Here is a 24,254-nt window from a genome sequence, read left to right on the forward strand (position 1 = left end):
TTCTATTAATTGTCTTTGCAAAGGGACATGCAGAGGAGATTAACAGCACCCCTCTTATGACACACATCACCAGTCATTCATTGATTCCCAATGTCAAAACTGTTAAAGACCAAATATGTAGTTCTTCACTTTCCTTATTGAGAACATGAGCATATGATCCTAAAGGGACTAACAAAGATAGATGCTCAGAATGACAAAATGAAAAAACAGAAAAGACTTGTATTCTTGATGACATTGCTCAGCCAGTGAATTAACTAGACCTCTACTACCCTGCTGATCTCTTTCAACACGAGAAAATAAATGCTTTGTGTAGGCCACTTTCTGGGTATTCAGTTACTTGTGGTCACCAACACATGAAATGATAACATTTGCCTATCTCCCATCCAAGGACTTACCAGGCCCACCTTGCTTAGCTTCCAAGATCAGAAGAGATCGGGGTATTCAGGGTTTGGCTGTAGACTACATTTGCCTATCCCTAACAATGTTTAGCCTTTCTAAGCCTCAGCTTTTTCAGCAATATGAAAAGGAAATATGGCTATATAGTCTTTGCACTGATTAAGTTAAGATAACATCGCTAAGTTCTCATATTAATTCCAATGTGTATGGTGATGGGGCCCTCCACACCAGCAAGCAGTTCTCTGGACACCAACTGGATGTCCTACGATTCAACTCCATTTTGACAATAACGACCCAGAAACATCAGATTTCACAGGTGAAGGGCTCAGTACTATAAGAATGTCCTGTGTCCCCCCACATTCCACTCACTTCAGACACCAACAATATCACACGAGGTCATTTGCCCTAATCCAATACAACAGTATCCCTATTAAAAGGGGAAATCTGCACACACACACACACACACACACACACACACACACACACACAGGGAAACACACCACATGAACACATGAACATAAAGGTAGAAATGAGGGTGATGCATCTACAACTCAGGGAACACCAAAGATGGCCGACGAACATCAGAAGCCATGAGAGTTGCTAGAAACAGTCCTCAGAAGAAACCAACTCTACCAACACCTTGATTTTGGACTTCTAGGCTTCAGAATTGCAAGACAACGAATTTCTGTTGTTTAAGACATTTAGTCTGTGGTACTTTGTTACAGCAGCCCTAGCAAAGGGTTCAATGTTAAAAGTAAATCCAAATTCCAAAGAAAACTAAACAGCGGCAACAAAAAAAAAACACAGAAAAGAATGTTCATTTTTTAAAAGTTACACATTCATAAGCTGACATTTATTTTCATAGATAATTGATGGTAGTACAAAAAAAAGATTCTCGACATAAAGTGTTTACATATGGATTAACCTTAGGTCAGAAACTGAAAAGCTTCTCAAAAGAATATTCCACAGGGGGAAAAAAAAAAGGAAAGAAGTTGGAGGGCATGTATTTTTAATAGAATCTAAGGGAGAATTTTCAAATATACAAATAGAACAGAACAATACGGAGGGTTAAGAGACAAGAGTACTTTCTTAATAAAACGATGAAATCACAAATGCTAGCATAGATTAAGAAAGTAATCATGAGATGTGAGAAGAAAATCCATTTGGACATATCTTTTAAATTTTAATTCTTTACAAAGAGCTGTGAATTGTTATATTTGCATAGTTAATCATTATTTTTTAAGTCTTTCAGTTCCTTGAAATTTCCTACTAAAGAATCGTCAGTAAAAAGATGTGGAAGAAGATGTTTTGTATTGAATTTGAATATATTATTCACTTAATTACAACCTCCATGTAACAAAGGTTTCCTAATGCAGTCTCATCTATAATTAATAGATATATACTAAGTGAGTCCAAATGTTTAATGAGCTACAAGGTTTATTAACATTCCCATTTTATTTATTCTTAGCTTTCCTAAAGCTCCTCTATTGCCCACAGGCTTGTGATACACATATCACATAATAAAAAGGCAAAATTAAATTTAAATTCTTATGTAGCAGAATTTCCTACAAGCAAATGAATATCAACATGGCTACATTATTTCAGAACTGCCAGATTTAAAATTGAAGATTAAAGCTTTTATTTGCTTTTAATTAATCTTATGTTTGTACAGAGAGCACAAGTAAGTGCCAAATTTACCAACAGACCTAGAAAATGATATTTTGAATAAAAATGGGTACAGTTTCTGCAGCTTGAGGATAGTTCTACTGCTCAAATAACTATTGACTGACGGCAGAAATTATTAAAATTAATTCTTGTAAAAATATATTTTTAAAATATTTTTCATTTTTATTATTTATTTGAGATAGAGAATGAGAAAGAGAGCACAAGCAGAGGGAGAGACAGAGGGAGAGGGAGAAGCAGAGCATGGAGCAGGGAGTCCAATGTGGGGTTCGATCCCAGGACCCTGGGATCATAACCGGAGCCAATGGCAGATAGATGCTTAACGCACTGAGCCACCCAGGAGCCCGAAAATATGAATACTCTTTTTTTTTTTAAGATTTTATTTATTTATTTGACAGAGGGAAAGAGATCACAAGTAGGCAGAGCAGCAGGCAGAGAGAGAGAGGGGGAAGCAGGCTCCCCGCTGAGCAGAGAGCCCGATGCAGGGCTGGATTCCAGGACCCTGGGATCATGACCTGAGCCGAAGGCAGAGGCTTAACTGACTGAACCACCCAGATGCCCCTGAAAATATGAATATTCTTTTTTTTTTAAGATTTTATTTATTTATTTGACAGATCACAAGTAGGCAGAGAGTCAGGCAGAGAGAGAGAAGGGAGGAAGCAGGCTCCCCGCTGAGCGGAAAGCCTGATGCAGGGCTCGATCCCAGGACTCTGGGATCAGGACCTGAGCCGAAGGCAGAGGCTTTAACTGAGCCAGCCAGGTGCCCTGAAAATATGAATACTCTTAAAGAGAGTAGCACTTTAAGCTGTTCTCAGTGGAAACATTTGAAATCCCACCTAAGTGTACATTTTTATAGCTGGGGGGTGGGGTTTGGAGAGGGAGCAGAGGAAAGAAGCACCTAGATGGAGGCTGGAAGCATCACAACCAGTATTTATCAGTTTCCTTATTCTGCTTCTATCGATTCAGGATTCTATTTTTCCAAATGAACCTCTTCTCATGAAAACCATGATACTGAAGTCAGAGATCCAGACACTGAATAGATGTGGTCTAATTTACATTTACATGCAAACATTTATCGAGTATCTATTATGCACAAGATACTGAGCTAGATTTTGTGGGAGATAAAAATAAATACAAAAAGACAGAATGGCCAAGTTCTCAGAAACTTATAATCTGGAAGGGGTATAAAATAAGTTTAAAATTCACTAACCAGGGGCACCTGGGTGGCTCAGTGGGTTAAGCCTCTGCCTTCAGCTCAGGTCATGATCTCAGGGTCCTGGGATCGAGCCCCACATCGGGCTCTCTGCTCAGCGGGGAGCCTGCTTCCTCCTCTCTCTCTGCCTGTCTCTCTGCTTACTCGTGATCTCTCTCTGTCAAATAAATAAATCTAAAAAATAAATAAATAAATAAAAAATTCACTAACCATACAGACGGTATACAGCATGGTGGGTAAGAACATGGACCCAAGGTTTACACTGGTCTGAATACTGCCTCCAACTGAAAAGTCACGTCAACATCTCTGGGCTTCAGTTCCTCAACTGTGTAATGAGCATGGCTTGTTAGGAAGCTGAACTGGGTTAATATATATAAAGCCCTCTGAAGTGTAAGCAATAAGTATGAGATAAGCGTCATTTGAGAAAACTATTTAAAAAAGTGAAAGTGGGAGTTCCAGGAAGGGCAAGAGGGCATTTGATGGAAAAATCAGGAATGGCTTTTCTACGATAGGTAGCATAAGGCAGACTATATTAGTGACCCCCTCTCCTGCATCGGACACAAAAGAACTCTACCTCTTCAGAAAGTGCTGCTGCCGTTCTGCTGTTTGACTGCTTCACTTCACATGTAGGGAGTACTGCAACTGGCTCTTTTCCTTTTGTTTGCTCTTTCTCCTTGGTCACAATGAGAACAACTTGCACTAAAACTGTCATTTTATAACAAAAATATGTCAACATTTCACATAGAGTCTTCACAAAAATGCCAGCATGAATTTTTATGATGCAAGTGTCATGAATATCCTTCCACATTCATTTATTTTTAATATATGAAGAAGTAAGTTCTTCTCTGCTAGGAGAATAAAGAACATGAGATGAATTTGGTTCAGATCTTGGGTTTTTTTTTTTGTTTTTTGTTTTCTTTTTTTTAGAATGCCATGGATTCTGTGGTCTAGAATAGTCTAGAATAAATAAAAAATAATTTATCATGTGTACACAAAGTACAATATAATGCTTTTTCAAATGTTTGTACATCATTTACAACTGACTTAAAAATAAGTTTTAAAAAGAGCACTACAGTGAATTAAACCATCATGCTGGGGGCACCTGGGTGGCTCCATGGGTTAAGCCTCTGCCTTCGGTTCAGGTCATGATCCCAGGGTCCTGGGATTGAGTCCCGCACTGGACTCTCTGCTCGGCAGGGAGCCTGCTTCCCCAGCTCTCTCTTTGCCTGCCTCTCTGCCTACTTGTGATCTCTGTCTGTCAAATAAATAAAATATTAAAAAAAAATCATGCTGTATACCTTAAACTTACACAGTGATCTAAGTCAATTATTTCTCCATAAAGCCAGAAAAGAAACCTATACTACATAAACTCCTAAAATATAACCTTTCTGATTTTCTTTTAACTTAAAGAGGTAGGCATTGTGGGGATGCCTGGGTGGCTCAGGTGGTTAAGCATCTGCCTTCGTCCCAGGTCATGATCCTGGGATCATGTCCCAGATCACGTCCCTTGCTCATTCTGAGCAAGGAGCTTCTCCCTCTGCCTGCCACTCCCCCGTTATGCTCTCTCTCTCTGACAAATAAATAAATAAAATCTTAAAAAAAAAAAAGTAGGTATCGTGGATTGAATTTTGTCCCAAAAAGATGTGCTGCAGTTTTAACTCCCACCCCCGTACCCATAAATGTGAACTTATTTGCAAATACAATCCTTGCAGATGTAATCAAGTCATGAGGTCATACTGGATCAGAGTGGACCTTGATCAAATGACTGGCATTGCTACAAAAAGAAGAAATTTTGGACAAAGAGAAGAGACACAGAACAGAAGGCCATGTAAAGATGGAAGCAGAGACTGGAGAGATGTAGCTAACTGCAAGCCAAGGAATGACAAGGATTGCAGGCAAATGCCAGAAACTAGGAAGAGGCAGGGAAGGATTGTTCCCTAGGGACTTCAGAGGGAGCATGGCTCTGCTAACACCTTCCTTTTAGACTCATAGCCTCTAGAACTGATAAAAAGAATATATTTCTTTGCTTTAAGCCACTTGGTTTGTGGTATTTGGTAATGGAAGCCCTACAAAACTAATATGGTAAGTCAATTCATTCATTCAGGAATACCTACCAAATCTGCTATGTGCTGAGCACTGCACCCAGTGCTGGGGACATGGTGTGAGCAAGTGCAAGAGGGTCCTAGGTCTTGGGCACATAAGTTCATGAACATTTACCAGACAAAATATACTATCACTCATGAAGTTTGATTGCAAGCATCCTACCCAAAGTACCTCTCTCAAGTCACCCTTTAACTCAATAGTTTAATTTTATTTATAATCTTCATCACTGTATGAAATTATTGTTAATGCTCTCCCTTCATTCCATCTCAAATTTTAGAACAGTATGTGACATTGTGGACACCAAATAATTGAATGAATGAATAAATGAATAATGAATTTTAAAAGCTACAGCATAAGAGAGTGTTTATTAAGAAGATGTAACCTTTTCTAAAAGGTCAAAAGAAGCTTTCCTGGAAATGATACTTGGGCAGAATAAAAAATAGGAATTAACTGCTCACTGAGGACTAACAAGAGTTAATTTGAAGAACAGACAGAAAGGAGTGTTTAAAGTAAAGGAAATAGCACTTTTGAAGGCCTTGAGGCAGGAAAGAATATAGCACATTTAGAAACTCAGAGCACAGGGTGGCTAGCACCCCACATGTGAAAGGAAGACTACATCAAGTTGAGTCTGATGAAGCAGGCAGTGGCCAGATCACTGAGGCCAGGATATTGACCAGGATATGGAGGCCAGGTCAAACGTTTTGGCCTTAGTCTGAGAGACAATGGGGAACTTTTTCAGGGTTTTCAGAAGGAGTGAATGAGCCTATTTGTCTTTTAAAAATTTCTCTTTGGTTCCTGGCTACATATTGGAAGCAGACAAGAGTGGACATGGAGGATGAATTAGGGGCTACTACAGCATTCTAGATGAAAGACAGGGTAGCCCAGAGAAGGAAACTAGCTATGAAGATATAGACAGATTAAAAAGTTGTACAGTGGCTTAAAAAAAAAAAAAAGAAGATTGTGATGGATTAGATGCAAAGTAGTGAAGGATGAGGACAAGGTTTCTGGCTCATGCTGTTGGGTGAATGGAGTACTATTTCTTCTGCTAAGGAACTAGAAGAGAATTAGGTAGCACGGGGATGAGTAAAAGAGTTTCGTTGTGACCATGCTGAGTTGCGTTTCTAGTGACACACCCAGATACAGAGGCTAAGTAGGCAGGGTCACAGATAACCTGGATCTTGGCAAAGAAGCCTGGGCCAGTAACAACAGTGTACGGCAATCATAGGCCTAGAGATGGCCCAGGGGGAAAGTATTTAGAGAGAAGAAAGTTTTAGATTATGAATTTAGAAAAAGGTTTTAGATTATTAGAAAAACTAAAGCACTTGGATATATCCTTAATTTCTTTGCAACCTAGAGAATTTTTTTGATTTGCTTCAACGTGACCTTTCTATTGTCTAATTTGTTTTATTTTTTTTCCATTTTATTTATTTTTTCAGCGTAACAGTATTCATTCTTTTTGCACAACACCCAGTGCTCCATGCAAAACGTGCCCTCCCCATTACCCACCACCTGTTCCCCCAACCTCCCACCCCTGACCCTTCAAAACCCTCAGGTTGCCCCAACCTCCCACCCCTGACCCTTCAAAACCCTCAGGTTGTTTTTCAGAGTCCATAGTCTCTTATGGTTCGCCTCTAATTTGTTTTAAAATAATTAAAAACATACTGAACAACATCAAATCTTTTGGATTTTATTCTCAACGCTGAGATCCTAAATGTCACTTAATGGGGATTATAAAACTGAATTTTCTTCAGATGTATCTACCAATGATAAACATATAGGAATTAAACCACTTGGCATTTATTATATACATTTACTAACTTTGAATAAGTTTTGGATAAATACTTCTCACAAGATATCAACTTGGCTTGCAATAGTCAAACTTCCTACATGAATACCTACTTACAAACCCAAGAAAAGTTAATGTCACCAGATTGAATTCTCATTGTCTTCTCAACTTTGAACTAATCTTTCATTTTCTGATATGCCTTTGGAATATGGAGAACTTGAGGACTAGAAGAAAAGCAAGAAACAGAGCAGTGACTTCATACTACGACTAGTTAACAAAACTAAGGTGGGGTCACAGGAGTGTCAAAACACATGCAGTAGGCAATAACATGTAGAGTTTTCTTTCTAGAAACTGCTTTGATAAAGGCAATATTAGGGAATGTTTATGGAAACAAATTTATAGTTAACTTACAGGAAAATTGCAAATTTTAAGATGCCTTGTTATTTATAAAAGTTTATTTCAAATTAATGCAGCTTTGAAGAGTCTTACATCTTAAAATTTATTTATTCTGTTCTCTTCTATCATTCTTGATTCAACAACTGATCAGTTATAACATAAACACCCTTTCCTCTACTCCACTTACCATTTACATAAATAACAGTGTTGATCACACAGAATCATAAGAATTTTAGAACTATAACCCTCTTTGGAAGTTATCTGGTTTAATTTTCTTTTCATAGGTGAGGAAAGAGAGGCTCAAAAGCTTTAACTGACTTCTCTAAAAACACATGAATACAGCAAAAAACACAATTAGTTTTACTTTTCTTTGGCTCAAGCCAGTATACTACCATTTATATGAAACAATTCATCTTTCCATATTTGCACCTGTACCAAGCTGGACACCATCTATCATATACACAAGTTTTACCCCACTATAAGTAAGCTTTAATAGTAGACATAAATCAACTTCCTAATTATCTTTCAAAGGTTATGTACATCCTATATTGTATAATAAGACTCTTATGAAAGAATATCAATGAGCTTTAAGCTTTCCTCTCTCTGTTGCAGTATGAGGTCATATTTAGAATGTCCCTCCACCCCATTAGAAAATAAAATCTGCATTTCTACAAAAAGTCCTCAATTCACAATATGCAGGAGAATCCTAAAGGGAAACCACATTATCTGTAACTCCCTATCACCAAAATAGGGATTTGACTCTCACTGTTCCAGAAATCTCATCGAATCAAAAGGGTTTGTAAGTGCTGAATTTTCTAAAAATAGATGACAAATATCTTTTTCATCTCTGCTTAGAGTTTATCCTATTTGCTTGTTGTTCCTCTAAATGACCTCTGGAAATATTACAATCTTCAATTCATGATCAGGGAAAGACCTTCACTCCTGCTTTAATAAAGTGATTTTAGAAATGAGTTTCAGAGACAGTAATAGGGCATCACTATGGACACAAGGGAGGGAGAGACATTCTTTGGCTAAGCATGACTCAGCATCTACATCTTAGGATATTTATTTATATAACAGGAGAATTTGCCACATATTTAAGATTTCCTCATGTTCTCACTGCAAATTAAATAAAATCCAAATGCCTGGGTCCCAGAAAACCCACCACCATCTTGACACCACCTAATTCCAGCCTCATCTCAGACCACTTCCTCACTTACTACCTGTCCACCGTGTGTCCCTTGAAAGCGACAACTTACATTTCACTTAAAGACTTTTTTAAGGGGCACCTGGCTGGCTCAGTGGGTTAAAGCCTCTGCCTTCAGCTCAGGTCATGATCTCAGGGTCCTGGGATGGAGCCCTGCATCAGGCTCTCTGCTCAGCAGGGAGCCTGATTCTCCCTCTCTCTCTCTCTGTCTGCCTCTCTGCTACTTGTGATCTCTGTCTGTCAAATAAATAAAAATCTTTAAAAAAAAAAGTCTTAAAAAATTTATTTTAAAAAAATATGTATTTATTTATTTATGTATTTATTTGACAGAGAGAGACAGCAAGAGAGGGAACACAAGCAGGGGGAGTGGCAGGTTTCCTGCCGAGCAGGGAGCCGGATGCAGGGCTTTATCCCAGGATCCTGGGATTATGACCTGAGCTGAAGGCAGACATCTAACAACTGAGCCACCCAGGTGCCCCCAACTTAAAGACCTTTGCCTTTAGCTTTTTGTAATGCCTGGAATATTCTTTCCTCTGATCATCAAGGAGCAGAGTGATCTGCCCTTACCATCGAGCCTATATGCCGGCTATATATTACCTCATGGCTTACCCATTAGCCTGTAGGGCATTTGTTACGATCTCAAATCATTGCTATTTTACAAGTGCATTATCCATCTCTCCCCCCTAGATTGTAAACTACATGAGGAAAGGGACTTTAATCCTAATTTACTGCTTAGTCCCCTCGCACATAGATCAGTATCGAGCACATACCTGATACCCAGTTAGTAGGTATTAAATGCATGTAAAATTGATGTTGCTCTAATATTTTATATACCTTTTGTTCACTCAGCTAACATTTATTGTCTACACTGTGTGAGATAACCTGTTTGGCATTACCTAACAGGAAAATTTAAGAATAGAATTTGTCAAATTCCTCAGAGCTGGAGGAAACTCAAATCCTAAAGTTAAAAAACTTTAGGATTGAAGTTGAACATAGAGATCATCTAGTGCAGCTTCTTTGTCTGCATGGGAAGGAAGGGACAGAGATAATAGCGTCTTGCCCAAAATAACATGGTTTTTACTGTGTTTCTAGAAAAGAAGTTGCAAAGTCAGATCCTCAATGGAATATTTATAGCATTGAAGTTTGCTTCCCAGCAATGAAGTAAAATTTACTACTATAATTATAAACATTAATACTGGGATTACTACTACCACTTCCACTGATCCCTCTGTGGATTTCACATAGCACTTTGCTTCCTAAACATGGGAATGAACTGTCTTTAAAACACATACCAAATCCTTTAAATACCAAACAATTAGATCAATTCAGTCCCACTCCAATGCATAAATTTTATCGACTCTTCATCAACTGACAAGACTATCACCTGCTCGAACAAGCTGACAAAACCAAGGACTGCAGCCCCAAAGGGTTAAATCATCAGCACCAAAAAGATATTATCACACAAATGAGGCCAATGCACTGAATTAAGCCTTCCATGTCGTGTGTAAGTTAAGGCTTGCATTACCTCACATAGTGCCTATAAGACAAGGGTCAGCAAATAATTAATTGAGTCTGTTACAAATGCTAAGTATCCATCAAATGATGGCTGGACAGAAGGATGAATGACCAACTGAAGGAATAAATTATTCAGTCCAGGAAAACTTCCATCAGCAGGGGTAAGCTCCTCTCTCTGGATTTCCCATCGTGCTTCTCACAGTGCTAGATACAGCCCAGCTGACAACTGGCATCATTCAGGGAATCAAAGAACCTTCAGGGTTAGAGGTAACTTAGGACAAGCCTTAAGAATTTGATTTCAGGGGCGCCTGGGTGGCTCAGTGGGTTAAAGCCTCTGCCTTCGGCTCAGGTCCTGGTCTCAGGGTCCTGGGATCGAGCCCCGCATCGGGCTCTCTGCTCCGTGGGGAGCCTGCTTCCTCCTCTCTCTCTGCCTGCCTCTCTGCCTAGTTGTGATTTCTCTCTATCAAAAAAAATAAAATCTTAAAAAAAAAAATTTAAAAAAAAAAAGAATTTGATTTCATTCTGAGGACTTCACTTTACCAAACTTACCTTACCCCAATGTGCAAAATCTCTCCTAATAAATGACAAAAAAGTCCCTTCGGGGACACCTGGATGGCTCAGTCAGTGAAGCATCTGCCTTTGGCTCAGGTCCTGGACTCGAGCCCTGAGGTGGGCTCCCTGCTCAGAAGGGACCCTGCTTCTTCCTCTTCCTCCAGCCCTCCCCCTGCTCATGCTTGCTCTCTCTCTCAAATAAATAAATAAAATCTTAAAAAAAAAACAAAAACAAAACCTTCAGTTTTGATTTTAGTTTACTGAATACAATAAGAAGCTCATTTCTTTTAAGATATAACAATATTTGAATATAGAAACACTATAGAAACACTTCATTTTCTGACTAAGTCTGTAGGGAAGTAAGGAATCTAGTGGGTTTTAAGTATATCTAAAATGAATCCAGTCAGGATCATCCCAGTGGAGCCTAGGTTAGCTTATACTTTGCACACGGACAAAGTGAAGCACAGGAGAGTTGTAGGTGAGGAGAAGGAGGAAAAGGAGCTTCCTTGTCCCTGGCAGTCCTCCTCTTACCACTGTCCTCTAAAAGTCTGGAAGCCCCCTTAACATGCTCTGCTTGCTGCCTGTATCATGGTGACTCAATAAATTCCTTTTGCGAAAGCCCTCATCGTGTGTGTCCTAAATAGCACAGTTAGAGATACTGAGGGGCACCCTCCCCCCACTTGTGCTCTCTCTGAGCTCTCTCTCTCAAATAAATAAATAAAATCTTAACAAAAAAAAAGAAAGAAAAGAAGAAAAGAGAAGAGAAGAGAAAAGAAAAGAAAAAGAAAAAGAAAAGACATCCTGAGGAGCACCTGGGTGGCTGGGTTGGTCAGGCATCCAACTCTTGATTTCAGCTCATGTCATGATCTCAGCGTTGTGAGATCAAGCCCGGAGCTGGGCTCTGCATTGGGCATGGAGACTGCTTGGAATTCTCTCCTTCTGCCCCTACCCCTTCCCCCACTAAAAAAATTTAAAAAGAAAAGAAAAGAAATTCTGAACTTTTCCTTACACAGTAAGAATATTTCATATTAAATTTGTAGCCTTCACCCAAAGTTACATGATATGGCAGTTACATACACAATATGTTAATGGTTAAAAGTTATATACATGGTGTAGGTTATTAAAATGGTTAACAGGCTCTGGGATCACAGAAACTTGCACTCAGATCCTAGCCACTCTAGCCAGCTGCCTGACTCTTGGAGTATTATATAGTATCTCTAAGTCTCAGTGTTTTCATCTGTGAAAGTGCAATAGCGGTACGTGTTCCACACTATTACTGTGTGAATTACATAAATGCTTGATATGCCTGCCACATGCTGGACCTTCAAGAAAAGTGATGAGCAGTAGTAATAAAAGAGTATAAATGGCTTAAATACTTCAAGCACCATCTAAAGCGTGGACATATCTAATATGTATTCAGCAAATTTAAACTTAACCATGGCTTTCCCATCTACTTACCACTACACGATCCAGATAGGAGTAATGGGAGAAAAGTGAACCACAACCTGTCTTCTCTTCTGTAGGAGTTTTCTATTAGCAAATGATCTAATTTACTCCATTCAAATGTGCAAGTGGTAAACACAAACCGTTGCCTCAGACATCGATAACTTAAGTGATTTTATAAATGTAAATGCATTACAAACTCATTGTAATTAGACATAATTAAGGATTGCACACCATAATTTATTTCTCTTCATGTTGGACTTTTCATTTAATGAATTTATGATTTTAACAAGGAGACTATGTTAGAGCATTAATTAAAATCTGTAGTATTTTGGTTCAATATGTAATTTTCATTAAAGATACCCAGGATGGTCAATAAGAATCTCAAAAATAACTCACTCCCGAAATATTTTAAATCTAAGTCTTCTGAACATACTATTATTAGCAATAATCTTTTTGGTTTTTACTTTTCAGATTAGTAGATCATTAGAAAGTAATACTGAAATTTTTTTCCTGGATAGATCTGATTGAAACTGTGTTTTGCACATAAAAGGGGCTCAGAATCATTATAAACTGATTCAGCTGCAAATTTATTTGCGAATTTGAGGAAGTCTTAACATTAAAAGAAAACTGAAAAATATTTACAACAAACTGGAGGATATGATTAAACACCAAAATATTTAGTTAAAAAAAGTTAGTCCTCTATCTGAGATGTTTTTCCACATGAGGATAAACAATAACAAAATACCCAGTTAATTAACAACTCACTCATTTCAAAACACCCAAACTATGAGTAGTACTAAAGAATATTAAAATTTTACTCATAATGATTTAAAAAATAGTTCATAATTCATATTGAGCTGGTCTGTATTTAATGATTTTTATTCTTCTTGCTAACCGACTGTTTGAAGAAAATTAATGCAAAAAATGTCTATTTTATCTCATTGCTGGTAATTATTCATTGTGTACTAATTCTTGTTATTGGCTATTCCATGGCTATTTCTATGGACTTCTCTAAAATCGGATAGGAAATCTGGCTTATCAAGTGACAATCTTACATTCTTTCTCATATGTCACTTATCTGTAAAGAAGTAAGAGGTTGGGGAGAGACTTTAAAAGAGAAAACCTTGAGCAGCTAGACTCCAAATAATTGGAAGAACTACAGCGCCATCTTGTGGAAGAAAGTGTCTAATTAGTAAAATGCTTTGATTCTATTAGAGAAGAAATGTGATTGAATTCTTGGCCATCAACTCTAATTTCTTTTAATGATATATTATTTTAAAACCTTTGGTCTGGAAAGTCCGTCAAACAGCAAAGGACACTATTATGTAAGAGCCTAACATATATTATACAGAAACCAAATGAACTATGTCTATTTTATGGATAAAGAAAATTCAAAGCTAACATCTTTATTAGAGGTTGTCTTAATAAAGAAGGACCCTGTAAAGAGGGTGAGGGATGGAATATGAATAAAGCTGGAGGTCTTGGTTGTTCCATCCTTCTTTTCAAAATGAAAGGAATAAGGAAACCCTTAACATGGCTGCCATACAGTTTCTGAAAAACTCATTAAGGAAGGATTTCCTTTAACATCCATAATCATAAAGCAAAAAAAAGTCAAGGAAGTGGGAAGGGAAATAAGGTTGGTTGGGTGAAGTTAGAGCAGCACAAATATCTTTCCTTTCTCTTAATTCAATTAATCAAATTTTACTGGGAGCCTACGGTGTGTGAAACACTTGCTAAGCACGGGGAGTAAAGAGACAAATAATTCATAGTCCCTCCCTAAAGACACGTAGGGACTAGTGAAGTACACAGATCATTTCAAGGTGGAGAAATGCCCAGGAAGGTCAGGCTGGGAGGTGACTCTTTCCGAACAGAACTTTGAGGGGTACATCCCCCCAAATCAATGGTTAGAACCAAACAGTGAACCCTGCATGAATCCTATATTGCAACATACTTTTGCAAGTACTTTCCAGACTACTGTGTTTCCATACAAACAAACAAACAAAAAGCATAGAGTACAGAACTTCTCCTTTGTAGAATTAAACATCCTCTCCTTCTTTTGTGCTCCCATATGATTTGCTCATAACTTAATATGGAACTTTACTCCTTAAGAATAATTAAGAATAATTATTTACCTGCCTGCTTCTCCTAAGACTGCAAACTTTATTAAGGCTGTCTCACTTACTTAACACCAACCACAGTGCATACAGAGCACTCACCCATGTTTGTTAAATTGAATCAGTTACATTTTACAATAGTATTTGTTTGGCCACAGTGATAAGCTCCTGAGTAGGAATAATACAGGTATTCCTTAAGACACCCAGACTAGCACTACAAGCAGGGATACCCATTTCTTTCTTAGGTTGTCAACTCCCAAGCTCTTGTTTGGGGGCTTTGATCCTGAACCATTTTTAAAACTCCCATCTCCTGAACAAACAAGGGCAGTGGATAAAAGAAAATTTGTCTCTATATCTATGCTTTTAGTTTGGGCAGGGGACGGGGGGGACGTAGGTATGATTTTTCTCAATTTTCTTTCTTTAAGCAAAAAAAAATCCAAACAGGTACTTACCTGACAGAACTAACAAGAATAAAATAAAAACGTTAACATTATCCCAGATGATTTCAATCTCCCAGTGTGGGGCTTTTGCCCTTGCTTCCCTCCACCGCACCTCTGTCCACCCTCAATTCTTAGCTTCCACTCACCACCCCTCGTGCCTGGACTTTCCTCTTTATCTAAAATATTAACACCTTACAATGCCTGCTTTCCTAGACTAAGTTTTATTTCTCTTTTATTTGGCCACATTTTTGGCACTCACCTCAAGCTGTTCACATCCAGATGCTTGACAGCAAAAAGGAATATACGTCAGTAACTTTTAACCCTTCCCCTTTGCCTTTGGAAGTAAGAGGACTGGGAGCATGTCGCTCCTTTCCTTAGAAAAATGGTAAAAACCTCTTTGAATCTCAGTTTCTGTCTGTGAAGGATAGTAACACCACCTCATCCAGGCTTTGGAAGGGATAAAAAATATCACCTTGTAAATAGCTAATTGCAAGTAGTTGCCCAGTAGAGAGTAGCTATTATTGTCAGTGCTGTTATTATTATTATTATTATTTTTGAGTGGTTTGGCATAAAGTGCATACTCAAACTTCTAAACTTTACAACACTCACCGAAACCCAAATCTAAGTAGAAAAACTATGCTTGAATCTTGTTTGTTTACACAGAGAACCTCAGAGGTGGCTAAGCACCTCTACTATTCCAAATTTTTTTTTAAGATTATTTATTTATTTATTTATTTGAAAGACAGAAATTACAAGTAGGCAGAGAGGCAAGCAGAGAGAGAGAGGAGGAAGCAGGCTCCCTGCTGAGCAGAGAGCCCAATGCGGGGCTCGATCCCAGGACCCTGGGATCATGACCTGAGCCGAAGGCAGAGGCTTTAACCCACTGAGCCACCCAGGTGCCCCCCAAATTTTTTAAATACAAGTTTTCTGGTGTCAGTCTTGGGGTTTTAATAATAAAATTGCATTATTCAGCTATATTCTAGTTTATTCTTCATTAAAAGTCAGTTTCCAAGGAGAAAGTCCAATTGTGCCAATACAAAATCCTAGGAGTGGTTGACTGAAAAATCCGAGATCTTGTTGAAAAAGACATGAATGGGTCCTTTAGTAGCTCTGAGGGAGCTAAGTTGAAAATGCCAAGGAAAGTTGTATTTTTGTAGTTGTTATTTTATTACCCTTTCCAGCAATTTTCCACTTGAATGGCCTTTAAACTTGTAATTTAGGCACATTTTATTCTTTATTGTATTTCAATCTGGGAGGCAAATAACTTCATCAACTGAATCGAAGACTGGGAACCACCAAGACTTCTAGTTAGAGTTCTAGTATTGATTTAACTCTTAATTTTCCATTAATTAAATTAGGACAATAACCAGATTGCTTTCAGGTCTGTGTTGGCAAGAACCCTTCTGCTCCATATTTGATCCTCCCTTCCCCTTTCCACTGCCAGGGTTCAGAAAATATTGTGGAGGGGCGCCTGGGTGGCTCAGGTCATGATCCCAGAGTCCTGGGATCAAGTCCCTCATCGGGCTCCTAGTTCCACGGGGTCTCTGCTTCTCTCTCTGACCTTTTACCTTCTCATGCTCTCTCTCACTCCTTCTCTCAAATAAATAAAATTTTTTAAAAAAATCTTTAAAAAAAGAAAATATTGTGGAACTGAATTTATCACAATAAAATTGCTTCCACTAAACAATCGCATGTTAAGTAAAATTCAGCTTAAGATCATTATAATGGCTTTCTTCTTTCTTACAAACCATGCGTATTCCCTTCTCAACTCAGTTCTCATTGCCCCATACGAAACCCACGAAATCAATTTCTCCTGGTTTTGGTCACTCCAATCACTTCTGTAAGCCTGAGAGAGCCTAAGACTGAGCTCTAGAGCACTCCATTATTTTCAAAAACATTTCAAGTTACAAATGAGGATCCAGCCAAGGAGACTGAGAAGAAAGATAGATGATGATAATGCAAAATAGTATGGTGTCCTGACACCAAGTGAAAAAAAACTTCAAGAGGCAGAAGTGATCAATTATGTTAAACTCTGATGACAAGCAAAGGAAGATGAGGACAGATTACAGATCATCAGACTTGACAGGTGGAGGTTGCTTTTGGCTCATACAGGTGTGGTTTTGGTGAAATAAAGCTTGATTTGAATTGTTATGAAGATGGGAGCTGAGATCACAGAGACACTAAGGTTTGCTATACAGGCTAGTAAATAAGTCCGTTGCTACCACAGACGTAGAAGTTAGGGAGATTTTTTTTCTCCTTTCATTGAAGATTTTTGATTAATATTATAGCATTGATGGCAGAGAAGAAAGGAGACATGTAATTATCCAGGACAAAAGAGAGATAATTAGGGGGCATCTCGGTGGCTCAGTCCATTGAGTGTCTGCCTTCAGCCCAGGTCATGATCCCAAGACCCTGTTCCTTCCTCTCCCTCTGCACCTCTCCCCACTGATGCTTGCTCTCTCTCCCTTGTGCTCTCAGTCTCTCTCTCAAATAAATAAATAAATAAATAAATAAATAAATAAGAAAAAGAGAGAGAGATAAATATGGCATTACAATTCTTGAGAAAGTGAGAAGAGATGGAGTCCAGCGCACAAGTAAAGGGTTATCCCAAAATGGGGAAAGAGTCCCTTCATTGTAGTAGAAGGCTACAGATGTGGGCAGACTGTTTGGTGGAAAAATAACATATTTTCTGATTGTTTTCTCAGTGGAGTAAGAAGGAAAATCATACACTAAGAGCGAGAAGCAGAGAAGACAAGTTGGAAATTTGAGAAGAAGAGGGGGTAACATAGTAATCCCTGAGAGAGAGAAAATAAATCAATAAGGAAGTGGGAGCTGTGGTAGACTGAATTGCAAGGACTGCACAAAGGCCCACTCGACACAGACAGGAAATTTCAGAGATCAATTAGAATGGTTAGCTGTCTTTTTCTGACGATCAACTACAAGCTTGGGAAACATTTATTGGCTGCTTATTATGTGCCAAGCACTATTCAAAGCATTTTACTTTTATTAATACTTTTGAGCCCACAACAACCGCATGAGATAGGTACAGATGAGGAACCGGACGCAGAGAGGCATTAGGAAATTTATCCGAGGTCACATAACTAGTAAACGCTACCCCAGGATTAAAAAAGTACAGGTCCAGAGCTTAGACCTTTAACCACTAAACTATACTACCTTTTTGCAAATAGATGGGATTAACCTGTATTGGTTTTTTGCCACTTGCATAAGGCAGAGGGGAGGCAAGGGATATGAGGGTGTTTGCAAGTAATTAGACAATGGAACCCAATGTGGACAGGGAGGAAGTGAGAACAGGAACTATGATGGACATTAAAAATGGCATCATCAAGGGCACCTTCCTGGCTTGGTCGGGAGAGCATGGGACTCTTGATCTTGGGGTTGTGAGTTTGGGCTCCATGCTGGGAGTAGAGCTTACTTGAAAAATATATAAATAAATAAAAATTTTAAAAAATGGTATCACCAATGGGTTGGAAGTCCTGGTGTGATTGAAAAATTACCATGGAGGCAGTGAGCTGAATGAGATGTTAGAAATTGAGATTTGGGGGATGCCTAGGTGGCTCAGTCAGTTAAGACACTGCCTTTGGCTCGAGTCATGATCCCGGAGTCCTGGGATCAAGTCCCACATGGGGCTCCCTGCTCAGCGGGGAGCCTGCTTCTCTCTCTGCCTCTGCCTGCTTGTGCTCTCTCTCTCTCTCTGACAAATAAATAAATAAATAAAATATTTTTAAAAATTAAAAAAAAAAAAGAAATTGAGATTTTGAGGGCACTATAGTTATTCCTAAGGACAAAATGTAAGGTTTGGCCAGAAGAACTGGAAGCTAAAGTCATAAGGAAGGATGAGGAAAAAGTCTAAGAGAAAAAAATGAAGGAACTAAAAAAATCAGGGACTAGTTGAAGTTTTCACATAATCAGAGGTGGTGATGGAAACAAGAGCGTGAGCTGGGCATTAGTCTTCACCAACTGAGAAAGACTGACTAGAAGAGAGGGAAATTGCTGCAGGAGGAAGGGATGCATAGAGTCAGAGAGCCTTGTTCTGAACAGGGGTTACCAACTCATCCCAGTTCGCCTAGAACTCTCCCAGTTTTAGTACTGGAAATCCTACATCCTGGTCTTCCTTGAGCTGGGGATTCTGAGTGCGGAGGAAGGATGAGGGATTTCATGGAAGAAGCAATAAAAAGATAATGCCTGGTTTATTTCCAGGTCCTATGTGATGTGGCTGTTAACGAATTTTAAATTATAAAATTGCCATGCGCTGGTTACTACTATAGTCAGCTCCTCATCTCAGAAGGTGAAATGTGAGCTTTGTTCCGATGATCTGCTTTATTTGAGACAAAGATTTCCAACACATTTTCCTCCCATTTTGTCTGACTTTTTCCCTTAAGGACGGCGATCATGTTTCCGATCTCATTAAACCTAATATGTTCTAAAAGCTCTAGCTGTTGTCTATCATCAATAAGTGCTCTAAGTGCCTGAATGGGTTCCATGGAAAAGACTGCTCAGTTGGGACAGTCATAGCCCACTACAGAGCCTGAGCCCTCAGGGAAGGATTAGTAAGGCAGAATCAGCCTACTTCCATGCATCATGCGTCCTCAGCGAGACACAGCTCTGCCAGAGATGAATCTGCAAGCCCCACTCCACTATTTCAAAGGCTTCTAGGGCTAAGGTTCAGAGAATCATACTATTTCACAGATAGAAAACACATTAAGGATACTTTAGAAGTTATTAGAGTCATGGCAACCATCTTCTGGGACTGAGCCCTTGCATGAATTCTCCACTCAGATTGTGCACTAAATGCAGTTTCTGTGTATTTCCAGTTTCACATGACAGTAAATGCTTCGGGATATTTGCTGATTTGTTCAAGGACTGAACACGAACAAAATTTGTCAAAATAGCATCTACACAGAAAAAGCCTGAAATGATATGCTAAAGGTTAACTGGACCACAATCCAAAAGCTGCCAGGAGACCACCAGGCTTGGTGTGAGCTGCATTCCAGAGATTTCCTACCTTCTAACCAAACATACTCTTCTCTCTCCTTGCTCTCATCACTAAATTTCTCAAAAGCAAATTCTATATTCCTTCAACCCCAATTCACTTCTTGACTTGCAGTCTGACTTTGGCCCGTATCCTCTCAGAAGGTCACCAGTGATTACACTGGTAGTCATTTCTGAGAAAATCCCAGTTTCCTATACTTGTACTATTTTGAGCAAATACAAATAGACTGTGTGAATAGGAGCTGACGGTTATACATTCAGTCTCACACCAAATTATAAATAAAAAAAAAATCCTTGGATACACCACATATCCTAAGTTGAAGTCTAAACTTCTACCTCTCCAATTCAGGACTTAACTCTCTGAAATTTCAGCAGCACTTAAAATCATTTGCTGTCTTTTCCCTGAAATTATCTCACCCCTGTCCTATTTTTTTAAATATCTCTTCTCTTATTCACCGATTATTTTTTCTTCCTTCTACCTTCAAAATTAGTGCATTACATTCTATACAATTCTAGAAGAACTTTTACCAACATGTAATTTTAATTTTTTTAAATTCTTTAAAATTCTTTTAAAATTATCTTCCTCAGAATATTTTTTTTCTGAATGTTCCTACTTCGGTTTTCTTAATTGTTTCTTTTCTTCCTCCAAAGACAGGTAATCCTTAAGAACCTACATTTGTACTTCTCGTTGCTTTCTACAAGGCTGATCTTTATTAGCTGTGTTGTCTACTATTGTAATTTCAACTGCTATTTTGAAACAGAATGCAGCCCACATAGAATATTTTAAGAATTCTTTCCGGCGGGGCGCCTGGGTGGCTCAGTGGATTAAGCCGCTGCCTTCGGCTCAGGTCATGATCTCAGGGTCCTGGGATCGAGCCCCGCATCGGGCTCTCTGCTCCACAGGGAGCCTGCTTCCTCCTCTCTCTCTGCCTGCCTCTCTGCCTACTTGTGATCTCTCTCTGTCAAATAAATAAATAAAATCTTAAAAAAAAAAAAAAAAAAAGAATTCTTTCCGGCACTTCCAGCTCATTCATTGCTGAACCTCTCCACCTGGGTCTCCTATAGATACCTCATATTCTATCCAAAATCCCATCCATCTCCATAACCAAAACCAGTTCTTCTGATCTCCCTAACTCTGTTAAAGAAGTCACCAACCTCATGGTCACCCAAACTTAAAATCTCTATTTCTAACCCAACGTAGTCAGTCAAAATTTTTCATTTATTCTCCCTCACTCTAGGTCTGATAATCAATACTTTTTTTAAAAGATTTTATTTATTTGACAGGGAGAGAGACATCACAAGTAGGCGGGGGGGGGGAGGAAGAGAGAGAGGGGGAGGAAGGCTCCCTACTGAGCAGAGAGCCCAATGGGGAGCTCGATCCCGGGACTCCAAGATCATGCCTTGACCCCAAAGCAGAGACTTAACCCACTGAGCCACCCAGGCACCCCTGATAATCAATACTTCTTATCCACCTCTATGATCATAAAACCTTCTTAATTACCCCTCTGTCTCAGTTTCTCCAACTTATAGTCCACCTAGAATATTATTTTCAAATAGATCTGCTGAAACCTGGGGTCAGAACCTCCTTTATTCAGAAACCTTTAACAGACTCCAACTGCATGGCTAAAGAAAGTCAAACTTCCTAACCTGGCATCCAGATCCTTCCAGACTGTGTATATATCTCTGACGATACTTATCTTAAAATAGATTCACACCTCTTAGATTCTAAAATCAGAAACAAGAAAATCATGAAAAATCAAAATTACCCTGGAACAGTCCTTCGACAGGCGCTCCCCTGGAGACCACGAGTTGTTTCAGCACAGCCAGTTTTTCTTCCAGCATTGGAACAGATTCCTGTTTCTTTGGTTGAGCACCAGATGAAGTAGTTGGCCTGCTTTTAGGGTCCATTTTATATGAAAAATGATGCATCTATGCATATCTTTAAAAATTAGAATCATACTCAGCTCAGTGATATGCTCCCACTTGAGAGGCACCCAGAACAGAAACAAACTGAGGGAACCACAGACTCACATGCTTCCTGCCATGCTCACTCCAGGCAATCATTGAGAGGAATGATGGGCAGCATTACCAGCACTATCTAAATTTTAACTTTCCTCCCTTTAATTTCTAGGATTGTTAGTTTGTTTTGTTAAGATGAGGGAATTCCACTGTTATGTCCTTTTAAAAAAGCTATTTAGGGGCACCTGGGTGGCTCAGTGGGTTAAGCCTCTGCCTTTGGCTCAGGTCATGATCTCAGGGTCCTGGGATCAAGCCCTGCATTGGGCTCTCTGCTAGCAGGGAGCCTGTTTCCTCCTCTCTCTCTGCCTGCCTCTCTGCCTACTTGTGATCTCTGTCTGTCAAATAAATAAATAAATAATCTTAAAAAAATTTTATTTAGATATGTGACTTTACTTCCCCCCTGAACTTTGAATATGGGAATCATGTCTCATTCCCAGTTGCATCTTTACTGAACTTTACGCCTTACTGCGTCACCCTGTCAATATTTTCTCAGCCGATCAAATTTGCTTTGATTTGTTTGTAAGACTTAAGTGAATAACAGAGTAGTTTGCAGAATATGCCTAATGATAATGTCATTTTCTACTTATTAAGAATCCGTGTCCTTTCCCATGAAGACATATCGACAAAGTCTCTTCTATTGCAATTACTTAAAAGCAGCAGCTATTTTTTTCCTAAATAAACTAGTCCAGTTTACACACAGTAATAAAACAGTACCAGTAAACTCCAGCGGAGGCAGTGAAAGTGATTGATATATGCTTGCTATCTATATCTGATAACCAAAATACACATATTAAAGTATATGTCATTTAAATACATATTCATATATTCATATTTATACTCCAAAATAGCCCAGTTATTTTAAATAAAAAGGAGTTAACTACTACAATATGTCATCATGATGATATTAAAATCATGAAAAAAACTGAGAGCATTCCCACATTAGACTATGTGGTTTGCCAATGTTACTTAAATACACTCGTATTATAAAAATAACTACAAACTTCCTAGAAAATCATAATTATACTACACTATGTAACCTGAGATTATTACTAGTGCTATTTAAATATTTACCTTGGGGAAGTATAAGATATCCAGAGCTGCTTCTCGGAATCAATTTAAGTAAACCACCCTGTGCACTTTGGGGGACATAAAAAAGAAATTTTGGACTCGGGCCACATCCTCTAGATACCTGTATTTGATTCTTCCTGAAATTTAGTGACAGAATCTACCCTGCAGCATCCGAGAGGGCACACTTGGCGGGTTTGAGAAGTCATCTTGAGTTGGGGCAGAGCTCATGAGCCTGTCCCAGAAGCAGTAAAGGGAAGCTACGAGGGTGACTCTAGGTGTGTCCCACAGCCTTGCTTCCCTGGGCAACATCTGCCGGACTTTGAGAAAGTTCCTAGGAACGTAGATCCCCGAGGGAAGGCTGGAGCTTCCTCTGACCGCTAGAGGGCTCCGGGGGATCGTTATTGCAGGCCGCCCTCTAGCGGCGGTGGAAGGAAACGGCCTGGCTGTGTGATAGAAGTTTACATTCCAAACACCAACCAGAACTGGACCCTGAGGCTAAAAGGGAGAATCCAGTGAATGTGGGGGTGGGCCCCGGGAATTTGGAGCTGGATAAAGATGTTTCTGGGTCACTGATGCCAGGAGTGCTTAGTAGAGAAAGATCTTCCTACCTAGGTATTTATGGCTTTTTCACCCATGTCCAAAGATGTTACCCTTAAGGAGAAAAGCTGTATGTCAGAATTAGGAAAGAATAGAATATACACAGGTTTTGGGATCAGACAGATATGCCTTCGCATTCCAGGTTCCCCGTTTAGCAGCATTTCGTAAGTGTGTAATATACTTAGTCTCTGTAATCTCCCGTTTTCTTACCTACAAGATGCGAAGTGCTTGGTATACACAGTGCTTCAAAAATAGAACACAGTCAAGGAAAGGAAGGTGTACTTGTTTATTTATTTTTATTTTATTTTTAATTTAACCTAATGCAATTGGAATCTCTGAGACTCTGGGCAGTATCATTCAGTGCTGTCCCTAGCTACCTTTAATAAAATCTGGCATCTCCGTCAGCATCTACCAAGACTCCCTACTAAAAGCGAGACCTGGTATAAAATGTGAGATGCTGGGGCGCCTGGGTGGCTCAGTGGATTAAGCCGCTGCCTTCAGCTCAGGTCATGATCTCAGGATCCTGGAATCGAGCCCCGCATCGGGCTCTCTGCTCCGCAGGGAGCCTGCTTCCTCCTCTCTCTTTGCCTACTTGTGATCTCTCTGTCAAATAAATAAAAAAATAAAATCTTTTAAAAAAAATGTGAGATGCCACAGGAAAGTCTACTGTTCTGAAAACTGTTGTCCTTTGCACTTTGGATACAGATTT

The 24,254-nt window shown here is 39.1% G+C and overlaps 1 protein-coding gene across 3 annotated transcripts in view; it reads right to left on the minus strand.

Moving 5' to 3' along the window:
- Positions 1–23,173, minus strand: part of NELL2 (neural EGFL like 2) — a 414,049-nt gene extending 390,876 nt beyond the window's left edge. The window contains exons 1-2 of one of the 3 annotated variants that reach the window (XM_046012521.1): positions 22,952–23,173; positions 21,628–21,755 (exon numbers count right to left, since the gene is read on the minus strand). The gene's annotated coding sequence lies outside the window, so the exon portion shown is untranslated. Of the gene's footprint in view, positions 1–21,627; positions 21,801–22,951 lie in introns of all 3 variants that reach the window. The other 2 variants (XM_046012520.1, XM_046012522.1) reach the window with 2 other exon arrangements.
- Positions 23,174–24,254: the final 1,081 nt, after the last annotated feature.

Source organism: Meles meles, chromosome 7 (assembly GCF_922984935.1).
Source record: "Meles meles chromosome 7, mMelMel3.1 paternal haplotype, whole genome shotgun sequence".
Taxonomy (NCBI): Eukaryota; Metazoa; Chordata; class Mammalia; order Carnivora; family Mustelidae; genus Meles; species Meles meles.